The sequence below is a fragment of the Peromyscus maniculatus genome, chromosome 3, assembly GCF_049852395.1.
Source record: "Peromyscus maniculatus bairdii isolate BWxNUB_F1_BW_parent chromosome 3, HU_Pman_BW_mat_3.1, whole genome shotgun sequence".
Lineage (NCBI taxonomy): Eukaryota > Metazoa > Chordata > Mammalia > Rodentia > Cricetidae > Peromyscus > Peromyscus maniculatus.
Window position 1 is genome coordinate 169899660 of NC_134854.1, and position 19270 is coordinate 169918929.

The window sequence follows — 19270 nt, forward strand, 5'->3', positions numbered from 1 at the left end:
CAGATAAGTATCACTCAAACTTTCCTGGTCTTGGGACCCCCTCTCTAATCCTGGAACCTTTCAGGGACACCTCCATCTCATCTCCCTCTTCCTCCAAAGTAAAAATTTTTTTCTTCTTCTTCTGCCTCACCAGCACCTTGTCAGATCCAAGCAGTGATGGATATATTCCACAGGGCTAAAAGCAGCACGAAAACAATCAGCTACCTCAAAACATCTGGCTACCTCAAGAAAAGCCCCCTCCTGTTGTTATTACCAACTATTAGGATATAAAGAAATGAAAGTTAGTAGTTAGACATTATAATAGAACTTACAGTCATATTAGGTGTGTTTTCAAGATTGAGTAGATATATTTTAGATAGGCAGGTTATCTTCAAACCCTTTAGAGATCTACAGAATATAGCATTTAAAATGTTTTAATAACTTAGAATTTTTTTCTTTTTTGTCATGACTATGAGACATGTCGGCTCCTGGCAGTACCACTCTACTTCAGAGAAAATATGGGCATTGAAAAAACTGCAATTGGAGTTAACTTTCATTGTGGCAAAAGTTAGCCACTGGACAACAAAGTATCCTCGAATCAACTACTGACAAACAGGACAGACAGGACACCAAACAAAGGACTACCGATTCTTGCCAAAACAAGTGTGGTTATGGCTTTATCAAAAGGCATCTTCTGAGGCCAGGACATTATGGCACCATCCCTGAAGTGGCCTTCACAATCCGGAAAAGGTACAGTGCCTTTTTCTTCAAAGGCAGCTTAACAGGCAGTGGGCCGATGGCTTCTGATGTGCAATGGGACAGCAGCTGAAACAGTTATTCTTGAAGAGTAATTAAGCTCACACCTCTCAATAGTAGAATGACATTTAATAGAGGGATGTGGAGAAGAACGGGATGCTGAGATGAAGCCACATACACACATAGCCAAGAAGAATGGACAGCTGAATTTAAAAAACATCAATTTCCAGAATTCAAAATCCTGAATCATGACATGACACTAGTGGAATTCAGGTGTTTCTCGTATATAGACTGCTCTCACCCAATGTGAGGTTGAACTGTTGACCTTGTATACATCCTACTTCACAAATGAGTCTGTCAGATACGTTAAGCCTATAGGCTGAAAATGATGCCCCAACACTGTGGAGAAACCTCAGATGACTGTCCAAGCAGCTGGCTGTTTCTGTCAACTCACAATTTTTTGGAAGTTGCTTGCATGTACTTCCTGTTTTTATTTTTGTTAGCTAATATTATTTCCTTCTTGGGTCTCTGGGGAAGTTGAAGTTTAGTTAGTTATAGTTGAAGATTAATTAGGATAGAAAGTGAATTAGATACAATAGGATAGATAATGGAATTATTTTCTCTGAATTTGTCAAATACAAGTGAACTAGACATTGTTTAGGTATTTATTACTTGTATATATTGCATATAGTTATTGTACTTTTGTATATAGCTTTTCTTATGTTAGTTATAAGCTTTTTCCTTTTTTCTTTTTTTTAAAATAGAAAAGGGGAAATATGGTGATATTTTATTTGTATTAAAATGTTATTTGTTGGCCGGGCAGTGGTGGCGCACGCCTTTAATCCCAGCACTCGGTAGGCAGAGGCAGACAGATCTCTGTGAGTTCAAGACCAGCCTGGGCTACCAAGTGAGTTCCAGGAAAGGCGCAAAGCTACACAAGAGAAACCCTGTCTCGGAAAAAAAAATGTTATTTGTATGTTAATAAAGTTGCCCAGGGGTCAGAGCTATTAGCAAGCCATAGGAAAGCAGGGCAGTGGTGGCGTACACTTGTAATCCCAGCACTTGGTAGGCAGAGCTAGGTGAGTCTCTGTGTGTTCAGGGATTCAGCCAGTATTGGACACACATGCCTTTAATCTCAATACCAACCATAGAAAACCTATCTATACAGACAGGCCGTGACGAGGTCATGTGGTTGGGTTTACAACCAATGAGAAGGCAGAAACTCTATATAAAGACTTTAACACAGGAAGTAGCTCTGGTTGGGAGAGGTAGGACCACTGCAGGAGGAAGGGTAAGGTTTTAGCTCTTAGCTCTGACCTCTTGGCTTTCTTCTTTGCATTGATTCTGTGTTTCTTATTTAATAAGATGGTTGGTTACATCCACACCCTCCCCATACCCAAAAATTAATAGATGCCCACCAAGTCAGCCAGAAGCAGTTCTGAGAGATATGGTGCCCCATTCCCATTCACTCGCTACCCCTAACTCCCTACTTTTTATAATAACAAAAAGTGTGTAATCTTATTCCTAGTCACCTCCCAGCTACATGACTGCATGCACTGTTCAGCAGTCAGGCGAAATGCTTAGTCACTCTAGGGTCTTTTTTTTTTTTTTTTTTTTGAAGGTAGTTCTTCAACTTTATTTGACACTCTGCAGCTTAGTTCTCATCCACATTGACTGTCTGTAGATTTTTGAATGTGGTAACAGGTACGTAAGCTACCAGTGTGTAGAGCTTATTTGGGGAATCCTCATCCTCATTACGTTTTCTGGACAAACATACACAGATACGGTATGGAACATTCCTTATTCCTTTGGCCCAGACGGCTTTATTGAGCCTGGTATCAATGCGCACATCTGGAGTACCCATCTCCTTCATGGCAAATTTCCGGATTTCTTTGAGTGCCCTAGGGGCTCGCTTCTTGAAGCCCACTCCATGGATGTGCTTGTGAATGTTGATGGTGCATTCTCAGGTCACCACCTCGTTGATGGCAGAACGGCCCTTCTTCTTCTCGCCACCCTTCTTTGCGGGAGCCATTCTGCCGGGCCCAAGTTGGAAAGGACGGGCGCGAGGGATTGTCCACTCTAGGGTCTTATGTCGTACGTAATCTGTGCGCAGCATGTGTAGCATAGCCAAGTAAGCCCCTTTTATATGCATGCTCGAGCTGACCTATAAAAGCAGGCTCCACCCACTCCCTGACTCTCTCTCGACTCTCTCTCTCTTCTTCATCTCTCTTTCTGGTAGGCTTATTTAAATGTTCTCCTTTTCCCTTCCCTAACAAAACTCTTATAGTGTGTTCAGTTGTAACTTGTGTTTTCTTGAGCCCAGTAAATAAATAACACTGACCCCTTGAACTTCAATGGCCACCTGTTGCTCCTCTGGCATGGCCTCTAGCACTTGTCCTTTAAACAACCTTTTAAAAATGTCTTATAGGTCAACTCAAGTCTGTTAAAAGTATTCCTTTCTGTAGAAAGAGAAACACAACTTATTAACTGTATTTCTGCTTTTTAGTTGGTAATATCATTCTATACTTTTCTGAGATTACTATGATGGGCCTGTCGAAAATGAAGACATTCTAAAGAGACACGAATCAGACTATTGAAATAATGGTCCCCTAAGAAATGGGAATCCTCCATGAATCTCATGCTGCAAGAAGGAAAAGGCACCAATTAGAGAAGGAACTTGTCTCCCAGAAAAAGATCTCACTCTGTACTATTAGAAGTCCAGATAATAATGGGTCAAGAAGGGTGGGACCACATTAATAGGTTTTCTGTAACTCAATAATAGGTTTCTCCATGACCAATGCAGTAAGCCAGATCAAGCTGGATGAAAAACTAAAAGAACAGGTTTATTACAGCAAAGCAATTCCTGGGTGAGTTTTCCAGTCCTAGAGATTGAGACAGGAGAAGTCACACACCTGAACTAAAGTAGGGAGCTTATGGTTACATGAATTCCTAAATAGTCTTAATAAAAAACACGGAGCCAGAAATTGGGGTAAATACTGAAAGATCAGAGAGACAAAGGAGCAAGCCACCTCTTACTACTGGGACTCCTCAGCCTGAAAAGCTTTCCTCAGCCAAAAGATTCCTAGTTCCTGTCTTTTCACACCTTACATACCTTTCTCTACCCAGCCATTAAAGGCATGTGTGCTTCCCAAGTATTGAGATTAAAGGTGTGTGCCACTACTGCCTGGCCTCTATGTTTGATCTAGTGACTTGTTCTGTTCTCTGATCTTCAGGTAAATTTCATTAGGGTACACAATATATCATCACAGCTTATATAGCCTGTAGGTGAGGGGTGATGACATGTCTCAAGTATGGTCAAGAACTGAGTGCTTTTGACTTGGGGCTTCAGGGGAGGAGCTGGCAGAGCTGCTGCAAATTTAGAATTGGACTTTTTGGTGCCTTTTCTTTATTTGAGGTTCTCTGACAGGGTTGGGTTCAGCAGGAGAGAAATGAGGCTTTTGGGATCAAGCAGGAGTGAGTTGGCGGTTCCAGCCAAAAACATACCTAGATCAGAGCTGCTTAGATGTGCAAATCCTTGGCCCTCTATTTCAACATAGATCTCATTTCAGGACCCTGGATAGGGTTATTGCTAAGTCAGGATAAATACATTCTTCCCCCCTGCCCCTTGGATTTTTGAGATAAGATTTCTCTGTATAACCCTAACAACCCTGGAACTTGCTCTGTAAACCAAGCTAGCCTCAAACTCAGTGATCTGCCTGCCTCTGCCTCCCAAGTGCTGAAACCAAAGGTATGCTTGAGGAGTTTGCTTGGTCTCTTTGTCTCTTTTCCCAATGTGGCCACATTGAATAAATAACCTTTTTTCTGCTTCCCATTTTTAATTTGGCTCTTTAAATTGTCTTATTGATGATGGATGGCTGGACATGACTTGGGGGATGGAGTCTTGCCTATATTTGCTTTGTTTCTTCTACTCCCCTAATCTCTTTGTTTTAAATATAGTTATGCTTAATAAAGAGGCTGTTCCTGACAATTGAACCACTAACTGATTTTTTTTCATCATAGAGGTCACTTATACAAACACATATTGTGAGGGTCAGCACTTATAGTGGCCAAAAGAGACAGAAAGGAAGTGGTAGACATAAGATGAATATGGTTGCTGAGACACAAAACAACACGATCCAGACAGTCCAAGAGATGAGCAGTATAAATGCTCTTCCTCCATGGATGCACACATTATTCTAGTCACTTAGAGATGGAGGCTTTTCCTTCAAATTCATCTGCCTTCACCTTGTGACTTACCTTGACTGGTAAAATTACAGCAAAGTTGATAGAACCCATAGCCTATTAGAATGCTCATGGAGTAAGTGTACAGTGAAATGGCAAGATTGTTTCTATGAAATTAAACCAATTAGTGAGAATTTACTCTAAGCATTCAGATAATAAGAGGGAAAAATAAATCTTTAAAACCTAGAAGTCATTTGGTTCTGGCTAATGCACAAAGAAAAACCAGCCCCAAACAGAAATCGCTTACTATTAGATCAGGATTGATGGAAGCAGCATAAAATTGGAAGAACAAGGAGCCAGGCATGATAGGAATTCCAGTCATGCCCCCACTTAGTCATTTCTGGGTCCTACATCCTAGGTAGTCTATGTGCTGTATGGTCATGTAAATTGTGCACAGTGATTGACCATGTGATCTATATCTATGCACGTGAGTGGAGTAGCCATGTGGGCCCAAATGCGATCGCGTGTGGGGGTTGGGGGTGGGAGGGTGGGGGGTAGTCCTTAAAAGGTGGACCCCATGTACCCCCCCACCTTCTCATGTATCTTTCCAGCAGGCCTGATCACATCCTGTCCTTTCCTCTTCCTAATAAAACTCTTGATAGTGGGTTTTTGTTGTGTCTTGTGACTTTTCCTTACAGGGTAAGAGCACAGCATAAAACCAACAAGGCATGCTAACGCATGCCTTTAATCCCAGCACTCAGGAGGCAGAGGTGAAAGACCCTAACCCTTCAGGCTTACACCCCCAAGCCCCAGGAGAATGAGGAACTAAAAAGCTAGTTCCAAGGGCAAAGTGACTCAGCCATTACTCAACCACCCTTACCATAATGTATGGAGATTTCTGTTAAGATATGTTGCTCACCTGTGACTAGGATAATTGCAAGTGTTCCAGGAAAGACCACTGTAACCTTTGTGTAACCTTCACTCCCACCCTGATACCCCCCCCCCCTGAGGTTCCGGGAAAAATGTGCATATGGATGTAATTGAACCTACCCTGTGATCAGGCCATGATCTTGTGAAATTAGCCCCTAGACATGAACCAATCGGAATGAAATTGCATGGGAATTGCAATCTTATGGTTTTTGTGGTTTTTTTTCCTTTAAAAGTACCTATGTGGCTGCAGTAGGGTGCGACTCTTGGGAGGAGAGGAGCCTGACTGTACAGCCGCATCAATAAACCTCTTGCTGTTTGCATCAACTGGACTGGAGTCTGGGTTCTTGGGGCACCCACCCAAGAAGGTAGTACCCTGAGTCTGGGTCTATCAGAGGCAAGCAGAGTTCATGGCCAGCTTGGTTTATAGAGTGAGTTCCAGAACAGCTGGGAATATACAAAGAAACCTGTCTCAAAAGAAAACCAGAGAGAGAGAGAGAGAGAGAGAGAGAGAGAGAGAGAGAGAGAGAGAGAGAGAGAGAGAGAGAGAGAAACCTCTACAGAAATAGACTGGCCTTTAATTATAAAAAAAAAAAAAAAAAAAAAAAAAGAAGGGCATCCATCTATCTAGGGGGTGGGTGGATACTGTGTGTGCCAAGGTACAGGGGTTTGGGGAGTTTTATAAGTCAGAGGGATTTTCAGGGTGGAAGATTCCATCTGTAAATTTGTTTTCGGGCAGTCTCAAAGTTATAAATACCAATGAAGGCTGAAATGTTGACCTGCTTCCCAGGAGCTTCCCAGATCCTAACCTTCTGTAGAAGATGTTATCAGTGTGTCAACTTTCATTTCTAAAGTTTCTCAGCTCACTTGAGGTTTTTAAGTTATTAGATCTTTATTCCGTAAATCTGTGACATAAAAAGCCCATTCATAAGAGGAGTCTTGTCACTGAATTTTTTTGTCTGGCCCCATCTTTTGTTTTTTGATATACAATTTTTTTTCAAACATAGGCCTAGCGAAAATAAGAAACTTGAGAAACCCATTTGTTCATCTTTAAAGAAGCCGTAGCCATCAAAAAGAAAAAAATCTTTAAGTTGTTTGTATTTATATATACATTCACTTATTTATAAAACATGTTTAAAAGCACACACATAAGTTATTATTATCCAAAGGGAGCATGAATATACAATAGGACAAAGGTTTCCTGAAGCAGGAGTGATCATCTCTTAAAGTTAATTTATACCCTCAAGCAATGGGACCACGTTGTGGAACCAGAATTGGGATAAGGATCAAAGAGATGACATTTTCACCAGAACTGTAGGACTATGCATGTCTTGTCTTTAAAAGAAAATTTAAAATGTAAACAATTATGTTCATTGTCCATAAATAGCAAAATAAACTGAGGAAGGAATTTTGTGATCTCAGCTCAAGGAAGCAGAGTTTGGAGACAGCTAACTAGTATCACAGCTTGAGGTCTCTCAGAGTTGCAGAAGAGACAAGGGATGGAGAAAGAGATAAAGGAGCTTTTAAAAAACAAAACAAAACAACTCAAGACCCTATTTGTCTTTAGATGGTGAATAACTTCCCAAATCTCCCTAAGGAATGTTGCCAGCCCAGTTCCAGGACTGGCAGGGGCGGTGAGGGGGTGGGGTATGTGTGTGTTTCCAGCAGCTTAACAGTCTGTGTGCTTTCTCCATGTCACAGTTAAGGAATTAGCTTTACTTTTTGTATCCTTTTACAATAGTTGTTTTTACTATAGACATCTCTCTATAATTAATAGAAACCTCTGCTGGAAATAGATTACCCATTAGCTGTCCTTAAGGCACCATGTCCTTACTTCCTGAGCTGTTTTATTTTCCTTTTCCCTGTTACGGAGTCAGGAGGCCAGCTTGACCCAGGACAGGGATTTGGAGGACATTTTGAGACAAACATGCTTGAGTCTGAAGTAAGATGGCCAAAACTCATCTCCACACCCAGCTTCTCAGTGAGCTTAAATAGCACAAGGCAATTTGCCAACACAACCTATCAACAAGCATAGGGATCAGAAATGTCTTTTTGTTCTTGCAGGATTTAGGGGACTTCTCAGTAGGAAAGAAGTCACAGATCTCAACTGGACCTTTTGTGTCAAGGAGTGTGAGTGGGATATGTGTTTGCAATACATAAAATTTGTGATAGAGAGGAGGCAGTGTTTTTTAAAAAGTTAGTCTAGTAGTATCATCAACCATGAGGCTAAATGGTGATGTGGCAGATACCTTGGCTCCTTGTGGCTTTTGCCATTGTACCCAAACAAAAGGGTAAGGCTTTCTGTAAGGGTTCAAATTATAATGTCACCTTAAAAGACAAGCTGAAGCACACTGCCTGCAGACAAAGTTTATTCTAGCCATAATGATAAGGATGGCCAGTTGGGAACCATGTCTTCTATTTGTATAGAATAAGTGTCCCAAAATGGTGCCTTTGAGACTGGTTTCATAAAGAGTGTGGGGTTATATTATAGTATGTCAGTTTTGATAATTACCTTGGTTAAAAAGAAATTGGGCTGGCAAGATGTTTCAGTAGGTAAAGGTGTTTGCTGTCAAATCTAACCATTTAAATTCATCCCTGTTATCCATATGGTAAAAAGAGAGAACCAATTCCTTCACATTGCCCTCTGACCTCTACATGTACCCTGTGGCATGCACCACTCCCACCCATAAATAAAAATATTTGTGTGGAGGGGGAGATTCCTGATTTGTCATGGCTCACTTACATGTTCAAGGAACAAACTGACATATGTGGGGAAAGGCTTTTTATTAAGGTTATTTATTATTGTTATGATGTCAAGAGCTTGGCAGAAACAGCCTGCTGGTCAGAATGACCTATGTGACTGAGGGCTCATACCACATATTTTCACTGAGCTGAAGAAATTATCTGAGCTTGTTCTTGAACATTTTGAATCCACTCTCAAGAAGATATAATAAACCATGGCTCTCTGGTATCCAATGTGCTGTCCTTAAAATCTCTAATGCTTGTCCTGATTTTTTAAATTACAAGTGTAAATAAAACTTTGTCATAATTTGGAGTCCCAAGAGTAGTGAGTCTGTTCAGGACAAGGGTACATATTTTTAAACTAACTAAAATCACGTAAAGGAGAAGCCAGGAAAGGACACATCAGTATTATGAGAAATCCATGGAGTCTGCTTAAAGGGTAAAAGAATTTATTAGGGAGGAAAACTCACTACAGCATGGGAGATTTATTGTAGGGTCCTGGAAAGCTAAGTTACAGTCCCAAGCTGTTCTTCTGCCTGGTCTATCTCAGTACCCAAACCCCACAAGGGAGAGCAGAGAGAGGTCTACATGGCTCTCAGTCTTAAGGGTAGCCCTGAGCCATGCCCCAGGGGCAGGTACTTCAAGGTCATAGGTAGGTAAGACAGTTACCTCCTACATCTCTGGGCTTGTGCTTTAAGGTCATGGACAGAACAGCTACCCACTACACATCAGCTTCCAGTGGCTGTGATGCTTATGAGTTCAAGAAATCCCTAATTTTGTTTTGGTAGCTGGCAAGGTGAAGTCATGAGGAGGTTCCATTACCTGATAACACCATGACCAAGAGAATATACTTTGGTTTAATGAAATTGGAATTGGTCCTTTGAGACTTTATCCTTTTTGTTAATGTTACTAGCAAGTGGAAGCATTCAATTCCTCAAGACTCTGTTTGGAAAAAACAATAGAAAACCACTTGTCATGTAAGACTCACTATATCCGGGTCATGGAAGGAGACAAACTGATAGATGAAGATCAGAGAGGTGTGGTGATATATTGTATACCCTAAATGAGGTAAGAGGTGGTGGCTGTGGCTTGTTCTGCTTCTCTGATCTTCAGGTAAATTTTATTAGGGTATACAATATATCACCACAGAAAGGTTATACTAGGAATTGTTGGGCTGATCCTGAAATCTTAACTAAGGAGATTTAGAAAGTGCTTAACTATGTTATATAGGATTGATCTGTTTGTTTTTCATTTATTGTGTGTATCGAGGCAGGGTTTAACCCCTTGATTTGTCTCTAATTCACAGAAATCCCCCTGCTTCAGTCTCTAGAGTGCAGGAATTACAGGTATGAATCACCATATGCTGTGGAATAATCCTTCTGTATACTGTTAATATGTATTGCTCTCATTGGTTAATCAAAAGCTGACAGGCTAGTAGCCAAGCAGGAAGATTAGATGGGATAGCTGTATACAGAAGACTCTGGGAGAAGGAAGGACATAGTCAGGAGAGATCACCAGCCAGCTGCTGTGGAAGCAGGACATATAGAAAATGAAGTAACAAGTCATGAGCCATGTGTTGAAGCATAGATAAGAAATATGGATTAATTTAAGTGTAAGCGTTAGCTAGTAACAAGCCTGAGCTATTGGCCAAAAATTTATAAGTAATATTAATCCTCTGAGTAGTTATTTGGGAACTGACAGGTGGGAGAGAAATGACTGACTACACCATACCCACAAAATGTGATTTTAAATAAGGTTTAAAGCTATAGGGTTAACTAGATTGATCATCATCCTTATCTAATGCCTAGTGAGAAGGATATGGATTTTAGATACTCAGTATTTTTACTAGCCTATCCTAAGAAGCTTAATGTAAGCAATTATACAACTTTTCTTTGGAAGACTCTTCATGCCCACTTAAAAATATTGACCATTTGCTGATAGTGCTAGCCTATAATCCCAGTCTGACGCAGGTGGATCACCACTAGTTCATATCCAAGGTCAGTCTGTACTACCTAGTTAGTTCCAGGACAGCTTGGGATATAGAATAAGACTCTGTCTCAAAACAAAACACACACACACAAAAATGACTATTGAATTTATATTTACAGTGTTATGTGAGTGGATTTTTTTTTCATATCTCAGGTTCCACTGAATGGCTGCAGTTCTTTCTCTCTTCTTCCTTCCTTCCTTCCTTCCTTCCTTCCTTCCTTCCTTCCTTCCTTCCTTCCTTCCTTCCTTCCTTCCTCCCTCCCTCCCTCCTTCCCTCCCTCCCTCTCTCTCTCTCTCTCTCTCTCCCTCCCTCTCTCTCTTTCTGTCTTTCTTTCTTCCTGGCTGCAGTTCTAAAGTGTCCATATTAAGACTCTGCTAGGCTGGGGCTACATGTTAACTCGGTGGCAGAGTACTTGTCTAGCATGTACTACAGCTCTGGGTAACTTCTCAAGCATTATCCAAAACCCAGACCAAACCAAACAAAAATGTTTACCTTACTTACTAGCCAGATATAGTGGCACAAGCCTGTAATCCACAGCATTCAGTAGGTCTAAGAGGCAGGAGGATGTCCACAAGTCTGAGGTCAGCTTGCACATTGTGAGTTAGAGGCCAGCCAGGACTACATGGTGAGATCTTGTCTCAAAAAAACAAACCAAAACCAAACAAAAATAAAATGACAACAAAAAAGAGAATAAGAGCTCACATGGTACTTCAACATGGGGAGAAGGTTGCTCAAAGCAATGCTCACTTTGTAGACTAGTCATTGTGACTTGAGAGGACACAAAGGGTGTGGGCCATGTTTTGTGCTCCTTGTTGTAGCCCAGGCCAAGCACATAGTTCAGTTAGATTCAAATTGAGGCATCACAGTTTTAGAAAACACAGCTTAAAACCCTGTTGGGGTTCAGAATATGAAATTCAAACTATGGTGATTTGTTGTGTTGAATGTTTTGAGTTTGGGCACATTTTTTTTTTTTAAGATTTATTTATTTATTTATTATGTATACAGCATGTATGACTGCAGGCCAGAAGAGGGCACCAGATCTTGTTACAGATGGTTGTGAGCCACCATGTGGTTGCTGGGAATTGAACTCAGAACCTCTGGAGGAACAGTCAGTGCTCTTAACCTCTGAGCCATCTCTCCAGCCCAAGTTTGGGCACATTTTTATTTGTTGTTTTACAAATTCCCACTCTTAATCCTTCTGTGTCTGCCTCCTGCCCTGCTTGTATTCTAGACCATTTTTCTGTCAAGAAACCAGTATGGTGGTGTTTTTGTTTGTTTGTGGTGCTGTGACAGGGCAAGAAAATGCTGTTTCCTCCATCTCAGATTCTTGCTGAAGCCACTTAAGTTTCACTATAATTTGATTTCCTTGATGGAAAATTCCATAGGAAATTACTCAAATCTATTCTAAGTGAAGATGCTTCAACTAACTTGTCTTGGCTTCTGTTAAGCTGCCTGCTTGTGCAAACCAACCCCTCCAGCTAATTGCTTGTTTTCTGTTAAACTATTTGCTTGTATAAAACTTCCCACCTGTAGCTGCCAGCAAGATAACAGAACATGGAGGTTGCCTTTAAAAGCACATTGCTCTAACAGCTTGGTTATACTTGAGTTATGAATGCCTGAGTATAATTCCAGCTAGCCAGAATAAAGACTCTCTATGGGCTATGTCTGAGTGGTTTTCTCTGGTAGGGTCCCCATAAAAGCACAGAGGATGAAACCTAGGTCCTGGTACATGCTAGATACCCAGTCTTTGCTGAGTACTTTGATTGAGATAAAGGCCGGTGGGAAACCTCAAAAGAAGATTCAGAATTGTACTGACTAGTTTTATACCAACTCAATACAACCTAGAGTCATTTGGGAAGTGGGAGTTGAGAAAATGTCACCACCAAATGGCCTGTGAGTGAGCATGTGGTGCATTTTCTTTTCTTTCTTTTTCTTTTTCTCTTATATGCATTGGTGTTTTGCCATGGGTGTTGGTTTCTCTGGAACTGGAGTCACAGACTGCTGTAACTTCCATGTGGTTGCTGGGAGTAGAACCCCAGTCCTCTGGAAGAGCAGTCAGTGCTCTTAACTGCTGAGCCATCTCTCCAGCATCCTTCTTTTCTTTCTCTTTCTTCCTTTCTTCCTTTCTTCCTTTCTTCCTTTCTTCCTTTCTTCCTTCCTTCCTTCCTTCCTTCCTTCCTTCCTTCCTTCCTTCCTTCCTTCCTTTCTTTCTTTCTTTCTTTCTTTCTTTCTTTCTTTCTTTCTTTCTTTCTTTCTTTCTTCTTTCTTTTCTCTCTCTCTCTTTCTCTCTTGATTTCTTCCTTTCTTGAGATAGTTTTACTGTAGCGGTAACGCCCGCATTACCAATACCCGTTTACCATGTCTGAGCAAAGGGCTGCGGATTAAAAATAGAGACAAGAGACAGCGGGTCATTCGTATGATTGGATGTCGAATGCCGTTTATTGAAAGAGGGAAGAAACCTTAAATACAGGCTTACAACACAAATGGAGGATCCCCTGAGGGCAGAAGTTCGCTACCAATGGTCTACATTCTAGACCCAATGTTCTGTATTCTTGCATCTAAGTTGTTTACACCAAATACAGGATGCACCTAAGTTGTTTACACCACAAGCAGGATGTAGGAACAAAGAACCTCCGGTAAGCTCTCCGATGATCCTAAGGTGAGAAGGACACCGGCAGGGAATCTGAATAGGGAGGACACCTGGTCAGCAAGCAAGGCTGCAGCCACTCACAGTCGGGGGCCAGGGCCCATGGCGCCCACAGGTCCCCCCTTTTTATTAAATGAGCTTCTGACTTAGGTTGCGTGGGACCAGCAGACCACCTTACCCGTCATAGAGACACCTGCCCAGGCCACACAAGTGCTCTGTCTTAGGTTGATGGCAGCCCCCCAAGCATTACCCGTCTCTGAATACTCATTATCATACAGACTCAACCACGTGAGCTGTAGAGTGACTGCTGCCAAAGATCTCAAAGTGGCACTGGGCTTGCAATCTGTGCGACACAGAAAAGACCAACAGAAGTCCTAACCCACCCATAGCCAGAAGGCTACAGGCAATTGAACCATTCCCTATTTAAACGAGCCTTACCGCAAATAGGAGTCCTGTAAGGTGGTATCCCGAGCAAATGGAACTTGAGTTTTAAATAATTTACAACTTACAAAGCCAATTATAATGTATAAAAGTGGAATTAAATTTATCATGCCCAATAAGAAGAAAGATTAACTAACTGTGGTAGCTACTTTTGCTGCCAGGGTCTCCATTGTGCTAGTTGTAGTAACCAATTATGAAATAGCAATCCCAGAAACAATAGCAGCAGTGGCCACCACTGCTATAACAGCAACAATGGCAATAGCAATGTCAGAGTCTCTTCTGGAGCGTGTGAGTATCATCTGTGTCTAGCTGCCACGGTCCACTGGCATGGACACGGCTCCAGGAACACGAACCACCAAGGCCCATTTTTCTTGATCCCAGCACTACTTAGGCTGGCAGGTCTGCAAGAGAACAACTGAGAAACATAAAGAAAACAGAAAACAAAAACAGCAAACAAGGAGCAGAACTAATGGCCTCAGTAATGGCTACATTCAGGCTCACAAATTTTGAGGTATCTTCAGAAAGGCTAGATGAATTTCAGGAGGCAAATAAATGTTGCACAGAGCCATTCCTGAAAAGTAGGTACTACACCAGCTTGAGGGGGGTTGCAAAATGCGAAAAGCTTAGCTGGCATGCTACTGTTAGCAAATGAAGTTCATTGACCTTCAGAGTTATCCTTAATCTCCAAGGTGTGATACATTCTCAATGTTTTTGAAAAAAGTTACCATACATTACCTTCTGAAGAATCCAACCACATGGCTACAGTTCCTAGGCTTACAATAATGTTGGCCAAGGCTGGCCGTATTGGGCTCTCAATCCCCATTGGCATCAGAAGGGGAGAGTTTTTTACGAAGGCCCAATAGGTCTCTGCCATGTTGGGATTCAGCAGCAGCCACAGGGCGCACACAGCGTTCAGGAACCCACAGACAGATCCCCGGGCCCATACCAACACCGGATCGGGTCCCCTCCAAGTGCCAGTAGAAAGATCTTTCCATCGCACCAGAGGATGATTTGCAACAGGAGCCCTCCAGTGCTTATCTGCAGCAGATACTCCAGCAGAATCCACTGATAAAAAATTTAAAATATATAAAACAAAGGAAAGAATAGAATGTGGAGAGGAGAGATGAGCCCCTAACTCCCCCCTTTTTACTTTAGCAATATAAGTTTTTAAGGTACGATGGCAGCGTTCTACTATAGCCTGTCCTTGAGGATTATAAGGAATACCAGTCTTATTAACAATAGAAAAATCTTGGCAGAATTTTGAAAATCCCGTACTACTGTAGGTGGGACCATTATCAGTCTTTATGCATTTTGGCACTCCCATGTAAGTAAAAGCATGAAGACAATGATTCTTTACATCCTTAACCTTTTCCCCTGAATGGACAGAAGCAAAATTTAGAGAAGAATATGTATCAATAGACACATGGACATATTGTAATTTTTCAAAGGAAGGCACGTGTGTGACGTCCATCTGCCACACATGATTAGGTAAAAGTCCTCGAGGATTAACTCCCAAATGAGGTAAAAATTCCACACAAATAGGGCATGATTTAACTATGTGAATGGCTTGTTCCCGGGTTATGTCTGTATGATAACGGAGAGATCCAGCATTAAGATGATAATGCTGATGTAACTGAGTAGCCTTATCAAAGGCAGAACAGACTAATGTGACAGCCATACGAGTAATGGCGTCAGCCCTCTGATTACCTTCACTTAGAGGTCCAGGCAATTGAGTATGAGCTCTAATATGGCCCACATAAAGGTTATGTGAGCGAGACCATATAAGTCCTTGTACTTGCAATAAGTATTCATGAATGGAAGAAATGGATGGTATGTAGGCTGTTGTTTCCAAAGGCATAATGGCATGTGCCACATATTGACTATCGGTATAAATATTTACACTCTCATCAGAAAACATCTGTAAAGCAAGCAACAGCGCCTGTACCTCTGCCACCTGGGCAGAAGTGCCCTGGACTTTTATTCTCTTTACTATGTTACCAGAAACCACCACAGCAAAACCACGTGAAGTGCCATCAGTAAATACCACACGGGCCTGAGGAATAGGAGTCATTTGTACTATCTTGGGAAATATAACAGGATGCAATTTAAAAAATTGACACATATCATTGGAGGGGTAGTGAGTATCAAACTGACCCTGCATGGAGCATGTCAATATGGCCCAATCATTATCATTAGCTTGCAACCATGCTACTTGAGACTGGGTGTATGGGGTCACCACAATATCTGGCTCCTTACCAAAAGTTTGAACATTGATCTTGATTCCCTTAAATATAATCTGAGCGACAGCCTGTGGATAAGGAGTGATGATTTTTGCTGGAGAAGCTGGGGAATGTACCCATAAAATAGGACCTGTTTGCCAAAACACTCCAGTAGGTGAATGAGTAAAACAAAATATCAAATACAATAAGGGAGAATTAAGATCCATATACTGTACGTGAGCCTGTTTCAGGGCCTTTTGTACACGTTGTAGGGCTACATGTCCTTCAGCTGTTAATTTACGGGGAGATGAAGGGTCAGGGTCGCCCTTTAAGACATCATATAAGGGGCGAAGCTGACCTGTTGGAATTTTTAAAGTGGGCCGAAGCCATTGAATATCTCCCAGAAAGGTTTGGAAATCATTAAGTGTGCGTAGCTGATCCATGCGCAGAGTAATCTTTTGTGGGCGTATGCCCGTGCGTAACAATTCATGACCTAAATAATGATAGGGAAAAGATACCTGTACCTTTTCTGGGGCTATCTGTAAATTAGCCAAGCTAAGAACCTCTTGTAAATAAGAAAAGGCATCAAAAACAAGTTTTTTTATCTCTAGCAGCCATTAATATATCATCCATATAGTGAATTATATAAACAACTGGAAAAGCTTTTCGAACTGAAGCTAGGGCCAAAGACACATAATTTTGACATATAGTAGGGCTATTGACCATTCCTTGAGGCAATACCACCCACTGATATCTCTGATAAGGTTCCTTAAGATTTTCTGAAGGAACACTGAAAGCAAAGCGAGGACTGTCCTCGGGATGCAAAGGAATGGTGAAGAAACAATCCCTCAAGTCAACCACAATTAAGTGCCAATGCTTAGGAATTGCCACAGGGGCAGGCAAGCCAGGTTGTGTTGCTCCCATGAGAAGCATGGTTTTATTTACAGCTCTAAGATCCTGTAACAGCCTCCATTTTCCTGATTTCTTTTTAATAACAAATATAGGTGAGTTCCAAGGTGAAGTGGAAGGAATGATATGTCCAGCATCTAACTGTTCCTTAACCAATGCATACGCAGCCTCCAATTTTTCCTTAGTAAGGGGCCACTGCTCCACCCATACAGGGTCATCACTTTTCCAAGTGATTTTTATCAGTTGTATTATTGAAGGCTGTTGTGCAGTGACCCCTATGGAAAAGACCCTAATCCTCTAGTATCGCCAGGACCCCTAGTGACACAGTTTTTGTCTGCCGCAGGGAGCGGGTCTCCTTGTAACATTTTCCCTAAGCCTTTGTCCGGGCAGTAGCCCTGACTCTTTAGCATCTGTTGTACAGGCTGTGTAGTAAGCACCGTTCTCATACCATTTAACACATCTCCTCCCCACAAGTTCACTGGAATGTCAGGTAGCACAAATGGTTGAAAAGTTCCTGCATGACCTTCCTCATCCTTCCAATTTAAAAGTAGCCTGCTCTGTAATGGCGTCTGAGCTGTGCCAATACCTTGTAGGTTAGAGGTAGAATTTTTAAGGGGCCAATTGGGATCTCAGGATTCTTGTGAAATTATAGATATATCCAGCACCAGAATCCAATAATCTTTTTATCTCAATCCCATATAATTTTATTTTTAATTTAGGCTGTTTATCATTGATAACTGTTTGTCAAAACACCTTTTTCCCTGTACTCCCAAAGCCTCCAGTTCTATATATCAGCACCATTTTGAATTTAAAATATGAAAGCAATAATAATTGAGCAATTCTATCACCAGCTTTTGTTTTCATGGTCTTTTTTACATATGCCAATTATAAAAGCATTAAATACAATCTCTATAGGATTTGAAAAGGCAAACTTTAGGTAATACTCTTCTAGAGTATTTTATAAAATCTTAAAAAGAGGATTCTTTTTTATAGATTTCAAGTAACACATTAATGTAAATAACCAATTATTAACAATGTGGACCACACAATTTACCTGTATTTTATTTACTGGAAAAATAATTTTGTAACCTCTTTATCAGGAAGAGATTATTATTTATGGGTTTATCTTAGCAACATTATTTAATAAGCTAATAACCCAAACCATTTCAGGTGTTATATTTTTATAGAACTAAACCAAGAATTTCTAGAAAGCAACTTAAATTGTAGAGCCAAATTTTCAGTAATGATCAACAGACAAGACCATACCTAATATATAGTTTAAAATTATGAATTTTGTTCCTTTAGTTTATCAACCATGAGGATCAAACATTCATCCAAACATTTATCAAGACAATCAAAAGAACAAAACATCCTTTATTCAAACAGCATTGACTTAGCATTCAATGTCCTGACTGAAACCATATTTCACCAGAAGTTAGGCCCAGTTTAAAATTTTAGTGCTAGTCCCTTCCCGGCCTCTGTTCGCTGAAGCGAGAGCTGAGGCTGCAGCTTAGCTTTGCTCTGCCCACTGTTCGGGCTCTATTGCCAGTACCTGCCTGGGCCGCACTCCATCACGGCTCTGCCTCCCACCGGCGCGTACCTGCTTTGGGCTATCTCCTGCGCCTTTGTCCACCACAGCCGCTGGGCGCGCCCCGCACACACAAACACATTTAAACTTCCTACTCCCATGAAGGGACTACCTAACAATGAGTTATTCCCACCATAAGGGAAAACAGAAAAACATTTCCCACAAAGGGATCCTAAATATTGAATTATTCCCATTCTGAGGGAAAAAATAAAAAGCATTTGAAACAAAATTAAGCAAACAGCAAAACTTTAAGCTCTGGGCTCACTTGCTGTTCAGCCAGCAGCAATGAGGCCTACCTGTTGATTCTTTGTAATTCAGATGCTGCCGCTCTGCACTGGCAGAGAGAAAGAGCTCAAGAGTTTTCAGCTATCCTGAAAACTCTACAACTGGAAAATGTCTTTACATTCTCCATTACCACTGGGAAGAGGTTTCTCTCTTTCCTTCATCCTTCCTCTACAAGGCCCCAATCTTTAGGCCTAGTTTCAAAAATTTTTCCCCTTTTTACCGGGAAAATTCTTTTTTCTTGATTAAAAATTTTTCTCCCTTTTCTAACGGGAAACTTCCTTTCCTTCCCTCTTCTCTATTGGGAAGATTCCCTTTTTCATTTAAAATCTTAAGCTGTCTTGCCCTTACTTAACTTTGGTGCCTTCTTGCTTCAACAGTCCAATTAACTGACTGTGAGCTAGCTGTACCCATTTCAATTCACTCTTACCTTTAAAATGCCGGCCGGCCTTCCAAGAGTGTCCGTCAGCTGGTCCTTCTTTCCCAGATCTCGGTAGGAACCTCCATTTGTAGCGGTAACGCCCGCATTACCAATACCCGTTTACCATGTCTGAGCGAAGGGCTGCGGATTAAAAATAGAGACAAGAGACAGCGGGTCATTCGTATGA

The 19270-nt window shown here is 41.3% G+C and overlaps 1 pseudogene; it reads right to left on the reverse strand.

Moving 5' to 3' along the window:
* Window positions 1-845: 845 nt before the first annotated feature.
* LOC143272578 (large ribosomal subunit protein eL31 pseudogene) lies at window positions 846-5458 on the reverse strand (annotated as a pseudogene).
* Between the last annotated feature and the right edge of the window lie 13812 nt (window positions 5459-19270).